Below are 26,694 nucleotides of genomic sequence, written 5' to 3'. Positions count from 1 at the left end.
CCTCCAACAGTTTCACATCCTTTCTGTACTGTGGTGCCTAGAACTGCACACGGTACTCGAGGTGAAGCCGCACCAGCGCAGAGTAGAGCGGGACAATCACTTCCCTCAACAGACTAGCAATTCCGTGCTTGATGCATCCCAGGATATGGTTGGCCCTCCTGGCTGCCAGGGCACACTGCTGGCTCACATTCGTCTTGCTATCAACCACAATGCCCAGGTCCCTCTCTGCTGGGCTGCTCTCCAGTGTCTCATCACCCAGTCTGTACGTATAGCCAGGGTTGCCCCGTCCCAGGTGCAGGACCCGGCACTTCCTCTTGTTAAACTTAATGCAGTTGGTGATTGCCCAGCTCTCCCATCTGTCCAGATCTCTCTGCAAGGTCTTTCCACCCTCAACAGAGTCAACAGCTCCTCTAAGTTTAGTATCATCAACAAATATTCTCAAAACGCCTTCTAGTCCTACATCCAAATCATTTATAAAAACATTGAAGAGGACTGGCCCTAAAATGGAGCCCCGGGGGACCCCGCTAGGGACCGTCCGCCAGCCTGATGCAGCCCCATTTACCACAACCCTTTGAGCCCTGTCCATCAGCCAACTGTTCACCCATCATGTGGTGTTTTTGTTTAGCTGTATGCTGGATACTTTTTCCAGTAGGATCCTATGGGAAACTGTCAAAAGCTTTACTGAAATCCAAAAAGATTATGTCAGCTGGTTTCCCTTGATCGACTAGATGAATATCTTCTCATAAAAGGAAATCAAGTTAGCAAAACAGGACCTACTCCTTGTGAACCCATTTTGTCTGGGACCAATGACTGCGTTGCCCCCAGGGGTGCTTCAATAACTTCAAGAATAATCTTCTCCATAATTTTACCAGGCACTGACGTGAGAATGACAGGCCTGTAATTGCTAGGGTCTTCTTTCTTACCCTTCTTGAAAATTGGCACAACATTTGCCAGCTTCCAGTCTACTGGGACCTTTCCAGATTCCCAAGACCATTGAAAAATAATTGAGAGAGGTCCTGCAATGACGTCAGCCAGCTCTTTAAGCACCCTGGGATGAATCCCATCCAGACCCATGGACTTGTGTGGATCCAGGTGGAGCAGCAAATCCCGCACACTTTCAGGGTCAGTTGGGAGTTTATCATTCCCACCATCACAGTCCTCCAGCTCAGGGAACCCTGGGTCCCAAAGCCCACGATCACCATTGAAGATATAGGCAAAGAAGGCATTAAACGTCTCTGTTTTGCCTATGTCTTTGTCTGTGAGGTGACCTTCCCCATCAAGAAGCAGACCTATATTTTATTTGGTCCTCCTTTTTCTGTTCACATATTTAAAAAACAAAAAAATAAACAAACAAACAAAAAAAAAACCAACACTTTTTATTGTCTCGCACAGACCCGGTCAGCTTCAACTCCAATTGGGCTTTGGCCGCACAAATTTTCTCCCTACAAACATGAATGGCGTCCCTGTATTCCTTCCACATTGCCTGACCCTGCTTCCAGCAGCCATACACTTTCTTTTTCTGCTTAAGCTCCAGCAGAAGTTCCTTGGTCAGCCAGGCCAGCCTTCCGCCCTGCCTGCTTGACTTCCGATATTTTGGAATTGCCTGATCCTGTGCTTTTAGGAGGCAGTGCTTAAAGACTGACCAGCACTGATGGATGCCAAAACCTTCAAAAGCAGTTTCCCAGTGGACCTTGCTAACTAGATCCCTGAGCAGCCTGAAGTCTGCTCTCCCCATATCAGGGCTGAAGTTTTGGTGGCAGTTTTCCTCCTGTCACCAAAAATTTTAAACTCAACCACTTCATGGTCACTATGACTGAGATGGCCGCCAATTGCCACGTCTCCCACAAGACCCTCTCCGTTCTCCAGCAACAGATCTAGGAGGGCACCTTTCCTAGTTGGCTCCCTTAGCACCTGCACCAGGAAGTTATCATTGGAACTTTAGGAACCTTGTGGACCTGCTCATGTCAGCCGTATGGTAATCCCAGTTGATGTCTGACAAGTTGAAGTCCCCCATAAGGACAAGGGCAGTTGATCTCAAGGTATCTTAGTTCCTCAGAGAATAATTCATTGGTGTCATCATCCTGGCCGGGTGGTCTGTATTAGACTCCCACAACAACATCCTCTTTGTTCATCCCTTAATCCTTACCCAGAGGCTCTCAACTTTGACATCGCCCCTCCTTCACGTACATCACCACCCCACTGCCTTGCCTGCCCTGCCTGTCCCTTCTGAGGAGCCTGTAACCGTCTATTGCAACACACCAGTCACAGGACTCATCCCACCAGGATTCGCTTATGCCAATGATGTTGTAGCTCTGGGACTGGGCCAAGACTTTTAACTCATCTAGTTTATTCCTCATACTGCGTGCGTTTGTGTAGAAGCACTTCAAATGTGCCTCATTCTACATAGCACCTTGTGGAGCAGACCAAAGGATCTCAGTAGCACACAGTCCCTCTGATTCTAGCATGCCATCCCTTAGCTTATCACTGGTGGGCCTGGTTTTATCCCTTTCACCCTTTGACTTTAGTTTAAAGCCCTATCTGTCAGCCCCGCTAACTCCTGGGCAAAAATCCTTTTCCCCCTCTGAGAGAGGTGCATCCCATCTGGTGCCAACAGGCCTGGTGTTGCGTAGACCTTCCCTTGATCAAAAAAACACAAAGTTCTGCCAGTTTCACCAGTCTCAGAGCCATGTATTGATGAGCCGACTGCCTCTCAACACTGATCCCTCCTATCAGAAGGACAGAGGGAAACACGACCTGTGCCGCTGATCCTTTAACCAGATGCTCCCAAGCCCTAAAGTCCCTTTTGATTGCTCTCCGACTTTTCCTTGCTACTTCATCATTACCAGCCTGAAAAACCAGTAGCAGGTAGTAGTCAGAGGGCTGTACCAGGTGAGTGACTTTCCTGGCAATGTCTCTTACCCAAGCCCCAGGGAGGCAGCAGACTTCCTTGTGGGTTGGGTCTGGTTGGCAAATTGGGCCCTCTGTCCCTTTCAGAAGGGAGTCCCCCATGACGATAACACTTCTTTCTTTCTTCATAGAAGATGTAGTGATGGGAGGGTGGGGGGGAGGGGGGGGTTGCCTTGCCTTAGGCACTCCTTCCAACTGGGATGGGCTTTCATCTGTATCGTTTTTACTGTCATGTTCTAGAGCCTCATACCTGTTACGTAAGGGTAGAGGGGAAGGTGAGGTCGGCAGAGAGAGGGCTCGCCTACCACCCCGAGCAGAAACTTGCTTCCATTCCGCACCTTGATCTTGGCCCCCTCCTACTGCCTGGCAGGATGGGGGAACTTTTGTCTTTTGTGTAGTGGCCGCCTGGTGGGATAAGGGAACCTTTGTTACTTGTGTTGTGGCAGGCTCATGAGTCTGTCTCAGGGTGGGTAGAGTATGCTTCCACCAGTCAATTTCCCTCTCTGACTCCCTGATGTTCCTCAGCCTACTCACCTCCTCATGAAGCTTCCCCACCAGGCTGAGCAATTCTTCAAGCTGGGCACACCTCCCACAGGCACACCCACTGCTGCTGCTGTCAGACACCGACAGAAGACTCGGGCACACCCTGCAGCCCAAGACCTGGACGACCATGTGTTTCTCCGAGACCTCTGTCTGGGTAGCCACATCGGTGACTGTGGCTGGAGAGGCCGCAAGAGATGTGGAGGCCATGGCTTTCTGCCAGGTGGATACCATGGATGGGCTCTTCACGAGCAGGTTACAACCACTGTTGGAAAAGACCGTTGGAAAACAGCAGTGAGGCACCCTGCTCTCCCTGCTCACCCTGCGGTGTGCACTGCCGCGCCCCGCCCTGACTGCCACGCCATGCCCTGTTTGCCCGTCCTGTCCACAGCTCTCCTGGTCCCTTGCAGTCCCTAGGGGCTGTCTTTTTACGGCCAAGGAGGGGGCGCTGCTGGCTCCACCCATGCCTTGTCAGCCTCCCTTGTGAGGGCTGCCAGGCCCTGGCGGGTCCTGGTGGCTTCCTCGGCTGCCTTGAGTGGCCTCAATGCTGGAAAAAAAACCCTGCCCACCTCAATCCCCTGCTCCGTTGCAGAACGTGTCTGCCCCGGAGCCGATCAAATAATGTTTGTGTTTCTGATTCATTGCATGCATGAATCGGAAATGAATGAGAAATTTTGATTTTAAGGATATTGAATGCATAAAGAAACACACTGCTGGCTAAGACAAATAATATAACTAGTTATCTCAACCCCACAGTCTGATCCATAACAGCCTGACCCACAGCCTTTGCCAACCAGTGCAAAGATTTAATTTAACTAGGGAAATTGCCATTTTCACCCAGTCAATTTCACACATACACATTTAAACACATAGAACGACACATGGAAAAAAAATCTGTAAAAATATCAAGACATAAGGGAGAAGATATTCCAGCTGTTCATGAACTAGCTGATGTTGCTATGTACATCCTTAAAATTTTTGGAGGAGGTAAACAGATAATCAGAAATTGCCATTAGATTAATCTTAAGTAGAAAAATGTATGCATGTAAGAATGTCTTAGATATTATGACAAAAAGTTAGATGCATATCTATATTCATCCAGTCAACTATTTAATACACCTTTACATGCTGAGTCTACAGGAAGAAATGTAACTTATCTTCTTTATTTACTAATGGTAATAGCTGCTGGGACTTTTGAAGACATCACTTCCAAACTAGGTGCTAGTGAAATGAGTGGTGGGTTGCAGTAAAAGCATGTTTCCTTTCATCCCATACTGATAACATGGTGACTTTCTTTTCAAATGTGTGATCATTTTTTCCCTTGTTAATTACTGCATGGAATAAAAGCAAATACCATTTCTGGGCCTACCTCTGACTGGAAAGAAGTGTAATTGGGTGACAGAAAATTATGCATCTTAGACATATATTTGTGATGAACTAGATAAGAATAGACTTTAGTGATGCACTTACTATGTTAATTGCTGAGAACCAGGAGAATATTGTAATTATTCACTTGTTACATCACAAATACTGCCAATAAATAAATAAATAAATAAATAAATAAATAAATAAATTCCAGACTTTACAATAACCCTAACTCAGTGTTATAAACCTCAGTATGGACAAGAAATTGCTGAAATCAATTGAAGAATTTTGAACAACATATCTACACTTATTAATGGATCAACCAAGCTATATGTCAGTGTGATTAGACTGCTGTTCAGTCACAGAAGTTCATCAGATAATAGGGATTGGAGGGGCTTTTTAGTAATTCACAATACTGTCATTTGACTTTTACAACGCATTCTAATGCATCCCTCATTAATTCACAATTAATAGTCTTTTGCGGATTTAAAAATTTAGTGACACAAAATAATAATAACAGTAGTGATACAAAAAAAAATAGGCATTTGGATTTAGTTATAAAAAGCTGTTGTTGAACAATCACAGATATGGTCTTTCCTTATTTTTTCCCTGTATGTAAAATGATAAAAACTATTGTACCCAGGAGGACCCAAAGCTAACAGGACATGTCCAGTTAAGACAGTTTGACTTCTTCCATTGATATTTATACTGTATTTTTAAGTGCTATTACACACAAGCATGGAGAAATTTTAATGGGTAGGCGATTCTCATGATTTTATCTGCTTCTTGAAATAAGTTGGTAAAGATTGCAAATAAATGAATCATCAATTACACCAATGGAGTGACAAAAAAAGATCGTTTCAACACATTGAAAAAAAATACAAGGTATAAACTGTTTAAACTCTTTAAGTTACTAATTATGCCAAAATTCCATGTGTGTTTTATTCAGGTCAAAATTTGACTATTCATGACATGAATTTAAGCTTCTTATGACTGAATTGACACTAGCTATTCAAATGCTTGAAGCTAGAATTTAAGAGAAGTCATAAAAAATACATAGTCATGAAAAAATATATAACAACATGAAACGTTATTGCAAGGCAGTGTGACAGGGTACTAAGTCTTTTTTGTTCAGGAGTCCAATGCTTGAAATATGACCATAGGCATTGATCACAACGTACATTTAATTTATTTGTTAGTCTTTGTCTAATTATGATTACAAAGTCTAAGAAAATATTATTCCTCAAGTATATATATTCAGGGAAATGTACAAAAATATAATCAGTACAGTCTAGCATGGCTGCTGACTTATTTTCCAGCTCTTACTTCTGTTATGACCTTGTAAAAGAAATGTTGTGCCCTATGGGTCTCTCTATTTCTTTTTGCCACCTCTGTTTTAGGAAATTCAGATGTCTTACTCCAAAAGAAAAGGTCATGATCTGAAAGAGGATGTTCAGCTCTGAGTTTCTTTATTGAAAAAATCTCCTGTAGAGTAAAATTTCTTATGCCTTCAGTAAAATTTAGAATTATGGATATAAAAAAAATAAATAAAAATGAAAGAGGTTCATACAAAAATCATTATTTTATGCATTTCTTAGGTTTGTAGAATTAACCTTTATAATTCAAATAAAACCTCACATATATCAAAGATCATCACCTACTACCACTTCAAGACACAGAAAATAAACATTCCTGAATGGGTCTGACTTCTCTCCAGTAAGTAAGGTCAAATGACTAAAAGGGAAAATTCCTGAGGGAATCTTTTTTTTATTTTTTTTTGGTCTACCTATGAATCAGGGCGCTTTCTGTCTTCTCCATTAAGCCTACATGTGTGTCCTTTTCAAGGATGCAAGAATCTAAAACCCATGTTGGACTAATTGAGAAAGGGACTGAGACCAATTGTTAGGCAATTTGATCTCTTGAGACTATTTAATGATTAGAATTTGATATCTTCCTAGTGGCATTCCAGTCCAGGAAGAAGAAACATTACAAGTATTATAATTACCAAAAACAGGGTGAGAAAAGCAATTTAATCTGGCTGAACACATAGCTCTCTCTACCCTAATACATTATACAGCAGAAAAATAGTTGATGCTCTATTACACACATTCATAAAACTGAAATATACGGGAGACACAGGCATGATATTTTCATTGTATTACCTAGTTCAGTTACCAGGTGGTAATACTGTCTTCATTTATATGATAATGTCATAATTATGTGCTCATCTTAGAAATGGGAGAGTTGAGTGACTACCCTCATTAACCTGAAGAAGTTTAAACCCACACCTCCCAACTTTAGTGTTACAAGCATTAGATTTCAAATAAGGCTGGGATGGTTGTGAAGACTATGTGCAGCCTTTTTAATCCTAAATTCAAAGACTTTTACCCTGGGAATTTCACCTTTGAACTATGAGAAAGCTATGACTTTGCAGCCTCATAAAGCTGAAACTCCACGAGATAGATATTCTCTCTTTCAAGCAAGCCTTAATACCATTTGTGGTAGAGTCATTTCATGAAGCACTCTGAAAATGAAATTGGGACTCAGGATTATTTTTACAGTGCTATCACATCATCACTTTTTCTCACTTACTCTTCCCCTTAAATTTTATATTTGCTAGAAAGTAGACAAATTCACAAACAGATGGGAAGAATGTCTTCCAACTTCTGTTCCTGTGCTGCTTTCTTTCTAACTTAGTCGTCTTTCTTCTGGCAAATGCTGGGTTGAGCCTCTTATCTTTAAGAGGAGAGACAGCTTACCTCAGCAGTTCAAGTCTCCACAGAGTGTTATACAGGATGGGGTCACCAGAATCACTAGATCTAGGAGACAAGAGCAAGACAACCGTTCCTATGCTGTCTGCTGCCTTCCACTCTCTCCATCAAACAATGAGCTTAAGAATCCACGCAAAAGAAAGTCTATGACATATAATCTGCTTAATGTCCTGCTTATGCTGAATTCACAATGAAGTGTGATCTTCTCATTAGTTGACTTAAGAACTTGAATTCTATTTTGTAATTTGGACCCCTAAAAATTAAGCATGATATTAACATAGGGAAGTCCGGTTAAGGATATAGATCTTTGTTCTCAGACCACTGCAGTAGCACTGGAATTTAGGTGTAAGCAGCAAACTAAACGGGGCTAGAACATGGGCTACAGCACTGTCCTACCAAAGCATTCGTTCTGTGTGGTTGTTAGCAAACTTCCAGGCACAGCGTTACTTTTCAGCCAATGCCCAGGCATGATCAGAGAATGTTGAAATTGACATTTCTCCTCCTTGCTCACCTTGCCACTCCCATTACTGGAAAGGTTCCATCTTTGCCTACCACAATGAGAATATACCTCCTCTAAACTAAGCTCATCGGTGAAGCTCATGTTCTTCTCACTCAGATGTGAAAAATTTAGATATTCTGTCATAAACAGAAGCATACACTTCAGGCAGCAACTCCTCTTACTGTAACATAAGTATTTGACATTAAAAACATGTTGAACCCAGCCACCATAAAAACATTCTGATGGTTATGTGTAAGGAGTACAAGTACAGCTGAAATACAGAACTATGATTTCTTCTCTTACCTCTTACCAATATATAGTTATCCCCATGACCATGACATACAGTATTAAGAAAAGTTGTAATTTTCCTGTTATTTTCATACATGAATCAAATTATCATGAATAAAATCAGAAAGAGCATATTCTGCTTTCAGTTTCTAATTTTTAGAATTGTTCTTTGACTAGTTCTACTGGTGGTAAATTAAAAATTATGTAGCATCCATTGGTAAGAGATTCAGTACACAGAATTTAGACTAACCTTCAGCTATTTTCTCTCATAACCTTCCATTCTTTTTATCCTTCAGTACTAACTCTCCCTCCCAAAATCCTCCTGTGTGTTATTTCAGAAAAGCAACAACAACAACAACAACAAAACTACTGCATGGTATCCTCCCTGAAGCAAAGACACATCTCAGTGAACAAGGTAATCAGTTCATTTTCACCATCTACACCTAACATAAAACTGATAGGTTTGAGGAAAAATAGAATTATGTTAGAAATTTATAGTTATTATGCTTATATTTCTCAGATAGAAAATATAACTCTTTTATGAATTGTTTCCAATGATCTTTTTGATACAGTAAGTACTATTTATGAATGACTTTCTAACACGACATATGAAACATCATTATCATTATACTATTTAGCACACTCTATTTCCACAGGAAAGCAAAACTATGAGTACTGTCAAAGTTGCAAACAGATGGAGAAGTGAATCATATGATTTTTCACAGATTTCTTTGACCACAAAACACATATACGTAGCAATATTCACAGTAGCTGTACTGTGGATTCATAGATAGTATAAAGTTCTGATCACAGCTGAGAAAAGAGAACAGAAGGTGAGCAGATACACTAGTACATTTCATAATTAAGAAACAATTCAACAACGAGGAAAAATATTTTTTTAACAATATGATATTATGACAAAACATTATACTACACTGTCTCGTCCATCTCTACTCTGTGCTGGTGCAGCCTCACCTCAAGGACTGTGCAGTTTTGGGTGCCACAATCTAAGAAGGATATAAAAGTATTAGAGAGCATCCAAAGGAAGGCAACAAAGATGGTGAAGGGTCTAGAGGGAAAGACGTATGAAGAGCGGCTGAGGTCATTTGATTTAAGTCAGACTGAGAATCTGACCTATGGATTCATCACAAGGGGAGTGGATCAAGGCACTGATCTCTGCTCTCTGGGGACAGTGACAGGACTTGAAGGAACAATATAAAGATGTGACAAGAGAAGTTCAGGTAGGATGTCAAGAAAAGGTTCTTCACTTAGCTGAAGAACAAAGGGTGACTAGGCACTGCAACAGGCTCCCCAGGGAACTGGTCATGGTACTGAGCCTGTTGGAGTTCAAGAAGCATTTGCACAACACTCTCAGACATATGGTTTGATTTTTGAGTGGTTCTATGTGGAGCCAGAATTTAGACTAAATGGTCCTAGTGGGTCCCTTACAACACAGAATATTCATTGCTTCTATGATCTTTCCTAGACTGGTCTGTCATGATTCAAAATGTGTCCTCTTATCAAAATATCTTCCATCTTTTTCCTCTTTTGCACATGGCCTTCTCAGTCCCATGTCTAATTCTCAAACCTTTCTCACAGAGTGCACTCCATTAGTTTGTTCTTTTCGCTAAGTCACAATTCTTTCCTACAGATCTTTTCTTCTCCCTTGTCATTTTTTCCTACCTTCTCTTATTCTCTTTACATATGTAGAATATATAAAGAAAGATATATATGTAGAATTTATTTTTATATTGTAAAGGTAATTGATTTCATTTATTTTATAAAGTGTTTTTTTTTTTTTTTTTATCATTCCCACATGGGATGATATTGAAGAAACAATAGATGAGAATACAATTTGCAGCTGCCAAGTTGACTAGGAAGAACTGATATATTTTTCCTGCCCGTGGTCAACTGATTTAGGTTAGGATTGAAAAAAATGTACCTTGTCACATGGCAGGAGTTACAGCTTCCTGTGTGCTACTATTATATCATCTTAAGAAATCCCACTAATAAAACATAATACCAACCAAAAATATCTGCCACAAACTAATGCAGTCAATTAATTGAACAGATGGAGGTCAGGGCAGACAATTAAATCTGTTTGACAGAGGAGAAGATTATCCTACCTCATACTGGAGATATGTCAGTAATTCCTGTCTGATCTGACTTACACTTTTATTCTTCAAAATAATTCCTTCTATAATGCCTTCTTTGGCATGAGAGAGAGAGATCTATCATCTAAAGAACTTGCTTAATGCTCTATATAATTATTTATTTTTAAAGTGGTGGGAACGCGTACATATGTGTTTTCATCAGTAATTTTACTGATTGCTAGAAAACGAAAAATCAAATATAATTTTTGCTTTTGTTTGCTGCTACTCTCCTTGAAGTCTGATTCTCAAACGGATGATATAACTATCACTTTGGCAAGTTGTTAACCACCTTTTTTTAAAAAAAAATAAGACAAAAATATTATTGTCTCTCATATGCACTGGAGTATACAGTATTCTTCATTCATTATTTCTCTGGCACTGATTTCCTGGTATATTTAAATCTTATAACTATTTCAATGTATTTGTAACAATTATTTTTCCTAAACTCTGTCACCAAGATTCTTTTCTCTCTGTACATCAGGTCTACATTGGTAATATTAAACATTTTAAGTGTTGTTGTCATATTCTGACAATGTTGATTAAATATTTCATATTTCCAAAATAAAAGGTTAGTACCACCACAAACTCTGAGTTATTTCTATATTTTCTTTATATATGTGCAGCTAAGAATTTAAATAAATTTTCACACACAAAAAAAGCTCCTTATCAGATGAACCCTAGTTTGTTTTTAACTAGAAATCACTTGAAAAAAAATGATAATAATAATAATAATAATGAATAATAACAAATAATAATAATAATAATAATAATAATAATAATAATAATAATAATAATAAACAATGTTTTCTTTCAGTCCAGAACATAATCATAACAAACACAAAACATCTGATCTGAGTCCCCCTGTTCTTGTGGGGCCACCTAGATCAGGATACACAGCAGGTATTCAGCACCGCCACAGGTATTCAAAACCTGCCTCCTCCATGTGTCAGTGCTCAGATTTCCTGATGGTCAAACAGAAAAAGAAAAAAAAAGATATTGATATGTGACACTGTTACTCAAATAAACTACTCCTTAGTCTAAAAGCAAATATATTGAGAAGACTGGGATATACAAAGTCAATAGTATTTTTCACTCACAACTGGCATATCAGAAGCACCGAGAAAAAATATTTACAAGTACATTTTTGGTAAAATAGCCTTCCAATCAATTTGTTAAATATGTATGTTACCATCTTAGAAGACTTGAGCATCATCCACTTCTTTCAATGTCACTGAAATAAGCCAATCAACTGTCATTCAAATGAAAAATAAAAGACTTATAAATCCCCAAGGATAGCTTGCATTTTCTAGGAAAAAAAAGAAAAAAAAGAAAAAAAGGAGTATTTGAAACAAATATTTTAAAAACTGAATGTTAGCTAAATTAAAGTTTGTTTATGGTCAGTTTATGCTATGATGTGATATTAATTAGCAAGCATTGCAGAGTAGACAAATTTCTTTAGAAGTATTGTCATATGTATAGATTTTCAAATTTTAATAATTATCTTAGTAGTGCTTAATTACTCTGCCAAAATCTTGAATTAATTGGTTTTTTTTTGTTTGTTTGTTTTTGTTTGTTTGTTTGTTTGTTTTTTCTCCTGTCAGTGATATATATATGATTCTCTAAAATCAGGAAAACCAAAGTACTTGGATCAAATAACATGAATTTCATATCTACAGATAACTTTATTTCCCCAAAGAAATTCGGGGAAGTATCCCAGTGTAAAAGGAAGAAAGCCAATGTCACACCAGTCTTAAAAAAGGGCAAGAAGGAGGACCCAGGTAACTACAGGCCAGTCAGACTGATCTCCATCCCTGGAAAGGATCATCCTTGGAACAGCTCATCCTGGAGGTCATCTCAAGGTGATCAGGCATAGAATAACATGGATTCAACAAGGGGAAGTCATTTTTGACCAATCTGCTATCCTTCTATGATGAGATGACTGGCTGGGTAGATGAGGGGAGAGTGGTGGATGTGGTCTACCTTGACTTCAGCAAGGCTTTTGACACTGTCTCCCATAACATCCTCATAAGCAAGCTCAGGAAGTGCAGTCTAGATGAGTGGACAGCGAGGTAGATTGGTAATTGGCTGAATAGCAGAGCTCAGAGGGTTGTGCTTAATGGTGCGGAATCTAGTTGGAGGCCTGTAGCTAGCAGTGTCCCACAGGGGTCAGAACTGTTTCCAGTGTTGTTCAACGTATTCATCAACGACCTCAGTGGTGGAACGGAGTGCACCCTCAGCAAGTTTGCTGACAACACAAAGATGGGAGGAGTGGCTGATACCCCAGAGGGCTGTGCTTCCATTCAGAGGGACCTCAACAGGCTGGAGGGTTGGGCCAAGAAGAACCTCATGAAGTTCAACAAGGGCAAGTGCAGGGTCCTACACCTAAGGAGGAATAACCCAAAACACCAGTACAGGCTGCGGGGTGACCTGCTGGAGAGCAGCTCTGCAGAGAGGGACCTGGGAGTCCTCGTGGACAGCAGGCTGACCATGAGTCAGCAATGTGCCCTTGTGGCCAAGAAGGCCAACAGTATCCTGGGGTGCATTAGAAAGAGTGCTGCCAGCAGGTCAAGGGAGCTGATCCTCCCCCTCTACTCAGCCCTGGTGAGGCCACACCTGGAGTACTGTGTCCAGTTCTGGGCTCCCCAGTACAAGAGGGACATAGAGCTACTGAAGAGAGTCCAGAGGAGGGCTATGAAGATGATTAGAGGACTGAAGCACCTGTCATACAAGGACAGGCTGAGAGAACCGGGCCTGTCTAGCCTGGAAAAGAGAAGACTGAGGGGAGACCTCATCAATATGTATAAATGTCTGAGGGAAGGGTGTCAAGAGGATGGTATTTTCAGTTGTGCCCAGCGAAAGGAAGAGAGGCAACAGGCACAAATTGTAGCACAGGAAGTTCCGGCTGAATATGAGAAGGCACTTATTTACTGTGAGGGTGATGGAGCACTGGCGCAGGTTGCCCAGAGAGGTTGTGGAGTCTCCTTCTCTGGAGATATTCAAAACCCGTCTGGATGCCATCCAGCACAATGTGCTCTAGGTGATCCTGCTTGGCAGGGGGGTCAGACTAGAGGATCTCTAGAGGTCCCTTCCAAACTTGGCCATTCTCTAGTTCTGTGATTCTGTGATGGGAAGTCCATTACTTGAGTTAGGACAGCATTCTGATCAGCTTCAGAAAAGCAAACCTTGACATGCAGATAATTGTATATATTACATTATATTATATATAGTATTTGAATTAATTATCTATAAATACAGTGCAAGTGTTTTTCTATGCAGGGAAAATTAACTTTACTTGGAAATAAGCTTTGGTAATAGATCTTTGCTTTTATAACACTAATTATGAAGTAGATGTGCTTCATTTGCCTATTAATGTGTTATATTGTTATATCTGCAAGTACTTTCCATCTTTTTGTTTGTTTATTTGTTTTGTTTTGCATTTACATTTCAGGTCATTCTATGTGTATGTGTATAAGTTTCTGGAGGGAAGAATGACAAACTGAAAAAGAGTTAATAAGTTAACTCGTTAGAGCCTTAAACAAAGAGCCTTATACAAAGATTTATGTATTTTAGAGCCTTATACAAAGATTTATGTATTATATATATATGTATGTATATAAATATAAATAGAAAAAGCTATAATGAAAGAAGGGAATTCATGTTTCCTTTACATCTGTCTTTACTAGTCAGACCACTTATCCTTGGGGTACTCAATCTCCTGATCTGGAATTCTGGGACAAGGAGCAGAAGAAACCACCCACAGTTCAGGTGGAAACAGTCAGAGACCTGCTGCTCCACCTGGACTGTCACAAGTCCATGGGGCCGGATGGGATCTACCCAAGGGTACTGAGGGAGTTGGCGGATGTGATTGCTGGGCTGCTTTCCATCATCTGTCAGCAGTCACGGTCATCTGAATAGGTCCCAGATGACTGGAGACTTGCTAATGTGATGCCCATCTATAAGAAGGATTGTAAGGAGGACCCAGGGAACTGCAGGCCTGTCAGCCTGAACTCAGTGCCAGGAAAGGTGATGGAACAAGTCATCTTGAATGCAATCACATAGCATATATGGGACAGCGGGAGGATCAGGCCCAGCCAGCATGGGTTCATGAAAGACAAGTACTGCATGACCAAGCGCATCTCCTTAAATGACCGGGTGACCCATCTGTTGGATGAGGGAAAGCCTGTTGACATGGTCTACCTAGAATTCAGCAAGGCCTTTGACACAGTCTCCCACAGTATTCTCCTAGAGAAGCTGGCAGTCCATGGCTTGGACAGATCCACTCTTTGCTGGGTTAAAAACTGACCGGATTTCCGGGCTCAGAAAGTAGTGGTGAATGGAGTGAAATCCAGCTAGTGACTGGTCATGAGGGGTGTTCCCCAAGGGTTAGTGTTGGGCCCACCCTCTTTAGTATCTTTACTGATGATTTAGACGAGGGAATTAAGCTCACCCTCAGTAAGTTTGCAGACAACACCGAGCTGGGGGGAAGTGTCGATCTGCTAGAGGGTAGGAAGGCCCTGCAGAGGGACCTGGACAGGATGGATCGATGGCCAATGGGATGAGGTTCAACACGGCTAAGAGCTGGATCCTGCACTTTGGTCACCACAACCCCATGCAATGCTACAGGCTTGGGGCAGAGTGGCTGGAAAGCTGTGCAGAGGAAAAGGGTCCGAAGGTGTTGATTGATGCTTGTCTGAACATGAGCCAGCAGTGTGCCCAGGTGGCCAAGAAGGTCAACAGTATCCTGGCTTGTATCAGGAATGGTGTAGCCAGCAGGGCCAGGGAGGAGATCATCACCCTGTACTCTGCTCTGGTGAGGCCGCACCTCGAGTGCTGTGTTCAGTTTTGGGCCCCTCACTACAGGAAGGATATCAGGGCCCTGAAGCATGTCCAGATGAGTACAAAGGCTCTGGTGAAGGGTCTGGAACACAAGTTTTACGAGAAGTGGCTGGGGGAACTGGGATTGTTTATTCTGGAGAAGAGGAGGCTCAGGGGAGACCTTATTGCTCTCTACAACTACCTGAAACAAAGTTGTGTGGAGCTGGTGGTCGACCTCTTCTCGCTAGTTATCTAACTAGTGATAGGACTAGATGGAATGGCTTCAAGTTGCACCAGGGAAGGTTTAGGTTATATTTCTTCTCAGAAAGAGTAGTCATGTCTTGGAATGGGTTGCCCAGGGAAGTGGTGGAGTCACTTGGAGTCAAATTTCAAGTAAAGTTTGGACATGGTGCTTCGGGACATGGTTTAGTGGGTGACATTGGTAGTAGGGGATTGTTGGATCAAATGATCTTGGAGGTCTTTTCCAACCTTAATGATTCTATGAATTCAGAATAAGGAAACACTTCAGTAACATTTCTAATTAAGACAGTTATGCTCTTTGCAAGGACACTACATGCAAAAGATGAATTTTAAAGGCTGCCTATATACAGTCTAAATATATGGCCTTAAGACTAACACCTTATTATGATTACATTATTTTTAAGTAACAGTAGACTGCAGCTCAGAGTAATATTTACATTTCTAATTATTAATGGAAAATTTTCAAGTACTTGCTTTTCATCTTTTTGAACCAAAGTCATGATATAGCTTTACCCATGAGCAATCATGATGATATGACATAACATAGGAAATATCATTTACATATCTTTAAAGCTAAGTACAAATCTCAAATCATAGAAACAATAAAAGCTTTTATATTCTATTAGCTCCAGTGACTACAGGCTACACTAAAATTAAATGTGCAATTTAGTTTCAATTAAAAGAGTTTTGTTTCCATCCAGGACAGCTGAAACTCAGTTTGAACAGATATTTGATTGCAGATTATTAATTTCTTACAATGACAAAAGTTGCAGATTTTTTAAGGTAATAACTGAGCAACAAATTTTATCAATTATTTGCTAAAATCATGTTAAAACAAAGATTTTATATGGTTTTGATAACATTCTGTGAATAGTTGTGTAAGCTTTAAATCTATATTCATGCTGTGAGCACAGATAGGTAGATTTCCATCATTATCATTGAAGATGCAACCAGGTGAAAAAAAAAAATAGTGATAGTTCATATCTGATCAGGAGAGGAAGACACTAAAATACGTGAAAACAGATGGAATCTAAATTTGATGTGACCTAGGTAGTTTCACCTACACACAATAATTCTGAACTTTATTTCAAATAGTGGATAACAATATTGCACATCATGTTGTGTTTTCTTTCTCTCTCACTCTTTTTGTGTGTGTGTGTGTGTGTGTGTGTGTGTCCTTGGGAAAGAATAAGGAATGCAAAGCAGCATATATGAAAGAAAATGTCATTTTTTAAAATGTCATTTTTTAGTAATGAACCTTTTAGATAGACACTATATACTTATAATAACAGATTAAAACTTATTACTTATAATAAAAGATTAAATAGAAAAAATGATGCATATAGTTATTTTGGGCACAATGTCAATAGAAAAAAAAAGCTGAACAATAGCACTAGGTGTCTGGGTCTAAACTGTCATTTAAACTGTCAAATCTAAATGCATATTATATTCACATGTGCAAACAAACAAATTTACCTTCAGAATCAAATAATAATTTTCAATTCTAAGACATTTCTACAAATAGTTTGACTTCCTGCTGGCAAAAAAAAAAAAAAAAAAAGAGTTTTATTTTATTTTCATTTGAGAGAGAAAGAAATATACCATCATCTACCCTAGTCACTCAACACCTGTATCAATATGTTTTCAGGGCAGTGATTAGCATAATTGTGGTGGATTTCTTGTATTCGGAACAGAACAGAAATAATTCAGTAATTTTTCACTATTAAAGAACTATGCTACATTGTTTCCTCAAGCAATACAATACTAGGCTTTTTAAAGGCACTTAATCAAATGAAGTATCCAGTCAGTTTCTCAGAAACAAAACGCAGACTATTTCCTCTCCTTCAGCCTTCTCTGAAACAACAACATTCCCAAATTCACTCCTATGTGCAATCTTGTCCGTGCCTCTAAGACTAAGAAGACTGCTTCAATCCTCTGCTTCCCATAAGATACACTTCCAGGGGGGTGAAGTTAAATAAAAACAAACAAACAACATCAACAAAAAATGGGTATCTAGCACAAGATTTATATTCAGAAGAGGAGCCACATAGTCTTCATGTTACTTACTAATTAACCTCAGAAGCCCATAAACTCATGGAGCCCCTCTCTTTTACATTGTAAGGCTCTGTGAGGCCCAGAGCCACAAAAATCCCAGGTAATATTCTAGGAACCTGAAAAGCTCACAGGAATCACAGTTTTCCCTAGACACACAAAGATAACTTTCTGTACATACCCAGATGTTCACCATCTTGTTTGATTGGCTTGCTGCGTACCTCACACATATATCTGTTTTCAGATCAAAAACTAGGGACAAATTTAAGTTCTAGATAGTGGATATTTTATTTATTTTTTATTTTATTTTATTTTATTTTATTTTATTTTATTTTATTTTATTTTATTTTATTTTATTTTATTTTATCTAAATGAAGTAGTCTACCTGTGAGTTAGGTGTCTAGTAACTCAATAAGGATCTAGTTTATTTAGTTAATGTACCCTAGGGACTTATCCAGAACATGAACATGGTAATGTAGGTGCGTATGTTTGAGGATGCAACCCTTCTACCTAGGGCTAGCTGATACAACGTAATACTTATGGGAGATCTGGTCCTTCTGGAGTGGTGCTGGCAGTCTAACAGACAAATACAGGATTCCTAAAATTGCACCAGAAGACAGATTTTAAGCAACCAAAACTGTCTCAAAGAACCAACAAGCTTAATTCTCCTGATACGCTGTTTGATAAACAGATGAGTCTTATTCAAACAGGTTTCATCTTTAAACAATTTCTTGAAAAAATCACCAAAACAAAAGTTTGAAATTCTAACATTATTGTTTTTCTACCTACTTCCTCCCCAAATTGCAGTACTTCTGCTGAGTTTCTTATAGTGCTACATGTGCATTAAAAATAAATAAAAATAATAATTAAAAAAAAAACAGATATGTACATACAACACCATTTAATTTGAGACTTTTCCATGTTTTATAAATGTGTCTCTTGATTTCATAACCGACATTTTGGGTAGACCTGTGTGGAGCCAGGAGTTGGACTTGATGATCCTTGTGGGTCCCTTTCAACTCAGGATATTCTATGATTCTTTGATTTTAATCTGAATTATAAGGCTCTATGTGATTTCATTGCCTCCTACTCTAGAAACTAGAGCTGATACTCCAAGACCTAAAGGGGTATTTAGCAAAGGATATTGGAGATGGTTTTCCTTCACCATACCACTGAGTTACCCAAACAAAATGAGCAAAACTTATCACAGTTGTGATATTGCTTAATCATATCACTTAATAATGAAGATGCAGTGTGTTTTGAACCTTGACAGCATGAAGAACAATCTTGTGCATGTAATTTATTTGCCCTAGGACCTTATATTCAAAGGTCTTTTACTATTCTTCTTTATTAAAAATAATAATAATTTAAAAAGAGGTTTCTGTTGCTCAGTACAGTACATTTCCTATTTCAACTTTCCAAATAATAGTAAAATCTGCACTCCAGTTCTTTGCATTTAACATGAAAACGTAAATAATAATAATAATCTAATCATTCATATGAGCTGCCTATGCAAAACACAGTGTAATTAATTTCTATTTCTCCTTCATTTGCTTGCTGATGATGTTATGATTCAGTGAACTCCAGTTAGCCATCCGGTCTGCATAACATTGAAATTACATTATTCTGAGTTCTTCATTATCATTGGACACTGCTTTAAGTAATGTAATGTTCAGATTAATTGCCTAAAAAATCAATTGTATTTATGGAATTGTTACTTATATAAGAGCAGTTTATAGTTCTTAAAGATTTAAGGAAATCATGGGAATTTTATTTGTCATCAGAACTCACCACTGAAATTATACTTTTAACACCTTTAGGTAAAGGTGTTAAATATATCCAACTGCATTGCCACCTGAAAAAAAAAAAATAAAATAAAATAACCCCCTGGAAAGTTTTGGTGATTGCTATTTCATATTTGCATAAATCTTGCTCACTTGGATTATTCAGAAATCCACGTTTTAGTGGATATCACTAGAGTGTGCATACATTTAAGTAATATAGATCAGTCACACTGAAACACATAACTAAATGTTGCAATAATAATAATAATAAAAAGATATATCAGTTCCAATTCACACACCACAATATCAGTGATGTCATGAACCTATTGAGATTGCTGCATAGAATCTGTAAGGTTAGATTTACTGATAATATTTCAGAGCAAACCATCTGATGAAAGTACTGCTTAACAAGAGTTTGGAGTACTCAGCTGAGCATGTTGATAATTGTGGTCGTAAAACCTGACAACAGGAAGCAAAGCAAAGATTTTAATCAACAGCATTGAATCCTGAGAGCTGAAAAAGAGACTGAAGTAAGCTGACAGCTCTAAGGATGATAGTTCTATTGCGCCCTGGTTTTCCTCAGAGAATTAAAAACTGATCCATTTCCTAAAACTCCTAAGTCTAGAATTAGAGCAATTTATAGCTCCCTTTCAATGTGAAGGCTTTATTATTCCTTCACATTTGTTATCATAAATGATGCAAGGCAGAAGGCTTGACCAGAATCTGAGAACATGATCAAGAATCAGACAGTATGTGGCTACATTAAAGAAACTGCACAGCGTTCCATGGCCTACCACAGGGCTCCATCTGCACAGTCAGCTGTCAGGTCAGGATTTTAGAATGAAATCACGCCATTTAAACAGACATCTACCTGTGAAGTAAGATCAAAATCTGAGGACTGTTTGCTTTCTTTCATGTTTATGTCCGTATTATGCATGGCAAGTGCTTGCTGCATACTCTAAACATAAATTGCACTTTTCTTTCCATGAGAAATGTCATTCTGATTGTTGGTTCATGATGAAGAATTTTATCTGGTTTATGATGAAGAAAAATGTAGAAATGATCAAATCATGGGGACTCCTTTCTGTATTGCTCTTAAATGCAAGTACAATATAGCAAAAGTCACTACCATTATTTTTGAAACAACATTGAAAATGATTCACATCACTCTCACAGTTCTTCTGTTCATTGAAATGGATCCCTATCATCTGCTGCAAATACTGATCTTCAGAGTTAGTTTGGGTCATCATTTTTCTGAAAGCCTTCAGATCCACTTCAGTTTGTCTCTTGACAAACTTCTCATAATAATATAGCCTTCTTCTAGACAAAATAGAAAATTCTTTAACATATAGTAGCATATTTTGGTTGTGTTTTTGGGGAGTAACTTAATGTTGGCAATTGAACATATATGCTTGTGACATACACTTCAGGATATCAGCAAGCAGAGAAATTGAAATAAATCTGAAGCAGATTTACAGTTTTACTTTCTACAATTCTGGTTTCTTTTGTGTATAGTCCAATTATTGTTTCACAAACAAGGAAATTTTCAAAAGACACAATTGGCTTCTGATGTCCACAAACCTAAGTTGGAGTTAAAAAATAGACATCAGTAGGCTCTATCTCACTTTTCTGTTTTAATGTTGCTTGCTTCCCTTTCTTTTCATTCTCCATGAATCCTCTGCATTTTTACAAAAACAAAAACAAAAAAAAAATTCTGAGAAAACAGTGAAAACTACAATCACACTACCCCTCTGTTTCCCCTCCAGACCCTTCCCAGCTTCTGTGATTTATCTCAGTATATTCTGACAGATCTTGAAATGAGAGTTTCTCTCCCTTCTTGGAACTTGTCTGTGGCTAATTTTGTACAAGAAAACATAAAACTGCTATAAACTTTTAGTTACAAAGAAACTAAGTCATTATTTTGACTTTTACTTCAGCTTTGCTTTCTTTATATCAGGTTTGTATTATTTATATCATTTGCTTTCCCTTTTCCTAAAAGTTATAAATATATATATGTATATACATATTTATATATATTATGAGTTCTCTGAGGAGTATAGGTAACTGAATCCTATGTTCCATACTCATGCATATGTACTGTTCATTATTGTAACAACTAAGAGTTCAGCTACAATCATGATCAGCATGGATGCTAAACTATTAAACAGGCTCCTATTCATAAGATGTTTTATTTTATTACATTTAAATTACAACAAATTGGAATAAACACGGCTCAGTGATGCAAAAATCACATGAGTTTTCAAAGCTGTTATATTATTCATCTGATTTTTACACTTCACATAATGGTACCCTCATATCTCATAACTACTCTGTCATACTTTGAATTATTACTTATTCACCACTCTATTATCACATCAGATACCTTATTATTTCTTCTCCTTGAATGTAGGACTGAATGATAATCCTAAATTGAAGCTGCATCTTGGGCAATGATTACAGAAAAAAAAAAAATCACATCTGCTTCAAAGTTCATAGAACATATAATGTGAGAAGGAAGTGCTATGTCATCGGAGAAACTTTTCTGGTCATTTGTTTATGTCCATCCTTCCTTATAAACCAATGCATCAGGCATGGTATGAAAGAAAGGCAATAGATTAATCTGATCTCTTTTACGAGTAAGATATAGTCTATGCGTAGATTTATAATCTAAATCCGTGCCATATTTATCATATAGATATCATAGGAATGTTTAAATATGTGTATATATATAATTATGCATATATAGACATGTACATTTGTGTCTATGCGTACACTATATATTGAATTATGCTATGTCATATGTTGCTAATAAACTGAGAGAAAATATCAGTCTTTATGGTAACAATATAAAACAGAATATAAAATGAAACAGCAACCAAAGTCCTTTATTTAAATGTCCCCTTTTAAAGAACTCCAAGAACTCCAAGAGTTCCAAGAACTTTGGAACCCAAACATTTTTTGAAAACTGAACATCATCAGCTCTATCTGGTATAGAATGGCCTGGAAAACCGAAACCTTACTGGTTAACAGTGTCACAATATCCAGGTTTAATCCAACATCTTTTAACCACATAGAGGTACCATTCCATATTTCAAGAACTGAAAAATAATATAAAATTCATGCTTATCATGAATAAACACTAATATTTAGAATGGATTCTATTCCAGGTCTTATTCCATGAACACATGGCAGCACATAAGCATTTTAGCTGGAAGTATACATCACAAATATATATTTCAAACAAATTTAAGAACACTAGTAAAAGAGACTTGATGTTCATCTCTGTGATTTATTTTTCAGATAACTTAATTGTTTTGACTATATTTTTAGTACTTACCACTGTGCTGTGTTTTTGAGAAGCCTTCAGAATCCCCTCATAGGAAGCAGCATATTGTCATTTCAGTTATAGCACAAGTTTCTCCTGTGAGGAAGAAATATATAATGTTCTTCAGTAAAGGAAGAAAATAAAATGTATGCTTATGAGTTGTTGACTGTGAAACAATACACATACGAAATCACCTGTAATTCTAATTTTCAAGATTAAAAAAATAATAAAAACAAAAATAAAAAATATAATATTGATACCCATAGGATAACTAAATTGATAATAGTGCATTAACGTTTGTCCTAACAGTTATTAGTAACATTTTTTCTTTTCTGATCAATCTTTGCTAAGGAAGTAAATTGCCTTTAAACTTTTAAACCACAAAAATATTCATTTTAGGGAAAGAAAAAAAAAAAGACTAGAGAAAGTACGTTAAGATAAAAGAAGTGAAAAAAAAATACATGATCCTTATAAAAATATTTCTTTAAATGTACGTTGTATACATTCAAAGATAGAATGTGAAATCATTTGACTATTATTTATTTCTTGATTATTTAGCATAGACTTTTACAGAAATTATTATGTCAAAGTGGCAATAGTGTACTTCCTCAGCTGACCCTCAGTCAAATTTAAATATTTTAGTCTCAGAGAAGCCTGGTTCACTTCAAGGACTTCAATTACTTTCCCTGGATTTAACTATCCTCTCACTACATTTTTAGTGGGTTTGTTTTATTTTTATTTTCACAAAAGGAATTATGACCAGAATAACAATATGAATGTACCAGAATTTTCTTTGTGAACAGTGTGCAATTCAATACTCTAGCTTATACTCCAAATTACTTTTCAATGGATATCTTATTTACCAATACGCTATCCTTTTACGTAGACTATTTCAAATGACTAAATACTAATACTTACCAATAGTCTCTTTTGTCAGGACTATATTGAGACACTGCAATTTAAACCTCAAAAGGTAACATGTCAAGAAAGTTATTTCAGGTAATTTGCCTCAGTTCCAAGACTGCATTAGATGAAATACTTTTCTTCCCACAAAAACCAGTACAGTTGAATTTATGACATAGATATATATTCTGCAGGGGAAATGCATGCACTGCTTGTATTTATTTATTTTTTTTTCCATTTCTCTTAATGCACCAAGGAACTTCATATCTTCTATTCATATTTTAACGATGTTGATTAATACAGACAAGCACTTTATGTGAAAAGTACAATTTTAAAACAAATTGCACAAGAAAGGGTGAGGCCATCAAGTAGTCCTACTAACTTGTTAACAAAGCAGTGAGCTGACAAATGTGTTCCACAAATTTACATAGCTTTCAGAGTCCAACTGCCTGTCAATAAGACATGCATGACTTCCGGATAACTGATAGACTATCTCAAAGTATATATACCTATACTCACACACATACAAACACAGACTTTCCAAGTATGCATATGTATAGTGACTAGAAGAAATTATCAGTTCTTATCAATAAAGATCCTAAGGATCACAGCACTGAGATTCCATCTAATATATCAGAATATTTTCTTATGTCATTTAAAGAAAAAAAAAAAAAGAAAGAAAAAAGATTTTGGACTTAACTTTTGACCTATTTTGACCTTTTAACCTACACTATTATTTTATAGTGTAAACGAAATCAGGATTTAATATTTACTTGCTAATAGTGGATTCTGCAGTCTTAATCACAATGAATAACACAATTTTTTTGATTTACTAAAGCCAAATCAATCCCTATAAATGCAATTCATTGTAAGAATTGAAAATACAGTCCTTAGTCCCATATAATGAAGGTGATTATCTCTAAAAACTGGAAATATATACCTGTGGATGGATATCTGAATATACATATCTCAGTCTGAAAGGGACAAATTTAGGAATAGGGAATCAAAGCACATTCCTTATGAATAAACAAAGCATGAAACATGCCAGCTAAACTGTGAAAGTGTCCATCTAGACACTTATCACACAGAAAACCTGGCAACAGTGTAAATTTTCACACACACAGCCATTGAGGAATCAGATGTTGAAGTTTAGGGCAATCTTTATTCCAAGCTACAGTAATGTTTTAAATATCTCCATATAACAATTTCACTTTTATTGAAGATTTCACTGCTCACGTAGATTCTGACAGACATTGTAATTCTCCAAGAGTAGTAAGTGAATAAACCTAGGACATAAGAAATAAGGAAGGATTTAAGGAATGGCTGGACAGTGAAAATCCACGAAAGCTAACACAGTTTCCTTTCTCAGTTATTTTAAACTTGTATTTCTTTATTTTGTCAGTCTTTATAGTTTAATTTCTGCTGCAGTTGAATGATACTCAACTCAGCTTTGCTGGTAAACACAGGGGCTGCATTTACTGTCTCTCCATAGCATCAAAATAGTCTTTAGCTTAGAAGAATAAAAACTAAGAAAGTGCTGTTTGTGAATTAGGTTTTCCAGATTTATCTCCTATACTGTTCTTATCCTTCTCACCTTCAATTTATCTTACAGATCTTCTAATTCTCCTTGCCAGATTGATTTTAATTGTAGATGACTAGATTATAGTTTAGACTTTATATATTCTACTAAACCGCTCTGTTCTCACTGCTCTTGTCTATTTACACCTCTTGTTTAGACTCTATCTCTATAATAAGCAATTCCTCTCTATAAAAACAACTGCAAATACTGCACTTCCTTTCTATCAATATGCTCGTAGGGCAAGTATGGGCATGCATGTTAGAGGAATAATAGTCAAGTTCTAAGACAAAACATAGAAGTATTTAATATATATTTTCCTTTTAGAAGTGACATTTTTCCTGTATTTTTGTGACAACTGGTTTCCTTGGAATTATAAAAGTCTAATATAATTGTTAAGGGAATTTGGCAGTCTTTCTAAGCTTATTTTTCTAAAGTCAAAAATTGTCTTTGTCAACAGTACAATGACTCATAGGTAACTTAAGTCCGATGGTACTATAGTCAGCCTTAATGTTACTCAGTTTAAGCTTACTTATTTGACTCATTTCCTAGAACTATCTGAAGAGTCTGATTTTAAGAGTGATGGAGCAAACATAACTCAAAAGCAACTAAGACTGGTGTTCTGACAGTATATTTATATAGTTATCTTAGTCAATACCTGAGATCTTTGTCTTATATATATATTTTTTTTTTCCCAAACATGATGACCCACTCTCTCCAGCTATTCTAAAAATCTCTGACTCTTCTTTGTAATATCCAGTTACAAGATAAATTCTTTCTTCTTTAATTCTCAGTTTTATTCATCACAATGATTGGAGTATTGTAAGCAAATTCAGTTTGAGCAGTCAAGTTCATAAAGTGTGTGTGACAAAACGTAGCATTTTAAATGCAGTCAGCATCTTTAAACACGTCTTTAAATGTGTCAGTTACAGTGTTTACACACTTTTGTCTATTTATTCAGCTTCATATCAAATTCATTCTTATGACAATTTTATTAATAAACTCTCCCCATGGTTCAAACATTGCATAACAATTGTAACTATTTTTTTTTTTGTATACTATAAATAGAAAGTTATAGAGGACACAATAGGAAAATGCGTCTGGGCAGTTCTGTGATGCTCTTTCAACATCACTAGCCCAGAAGTCGGAATATCTGATAAAGAGATGATGCTCTTTCAATGGTTTATTGTCTGGAAAGTTTGAGGGCAGCCATGTTCAGAAGAGGAAAGATGCAAAAATGATCTAAGATGCTAAAAAGATGCTAAATGATGCTGCAGCAGGAAGTGGACACAGACCAGTTGGAAGAGTATCAAAAGCATGGAAGTGAAATCTACTTTTTCGCTAATTTAGCTATGTGAATGCTAAATAACTGAATCAGACCTCAGGCACCGTTTGTAATTAGTGTGGAAAATAGGTATCCTGGATGGTAGTCAAAGAGTATGGGCTTTCATTAAG

General features: G+C 37.5%; 1 protein-coding gene across 10 annotated transcripts in view; it reads right to left on the bottom strand.

Annotated features, from left to right (window-relative positions):
- Nucleotides 1-26,694, bottom strand: part of NLGN4X (neuroligin 4 X-linked) — a 200,201-nt gene that overhangs the window by 139,509 nt on the left and 33,998 nt on the right. For 4 of the 10 annotated variants that reach the window (XM_066982638.1, XM_066982632.1, XM_066982668.1 and 1 more), the window contains one exon: nt 22,773-22,856. The gene's annotated coding sequence lies outside the window, so the exon portion shown is untranslated. Of the gene's footprint in view, nt 1-3,441; nt 3,762-11,712; nt 11,830-19,442; nt 19,507-22,772; nt 22,857-26,694 lie in introns of those variants that run through there. The other 6 variants (XM_066982656.1, XM_066982642.1, XM_066982657.1 and 3 more) reach the window with 4 other exon arrangements.

Source organism: Anser cygnoides, chromosome 1 (genome assembly GCF_040182565.1).
Source record: "Anser cygnoides isolate HZ-2024a breed goose chromosome 1, Taihu_goose_T2T_genome, whole genome shotgun sequence".
In the NCBI taxonomy this organism is placed as follows: domain Eukaryota; kingdom Metazoa; phylum Chordata; class Aves; order Anseriformes; family Anatidae; genus Anser; species Anser cygnoides.
Note: the sequence above shows the minus strand (reverse complement) of the source record. Positions and strands in the feature narration are given on the sequence as shown.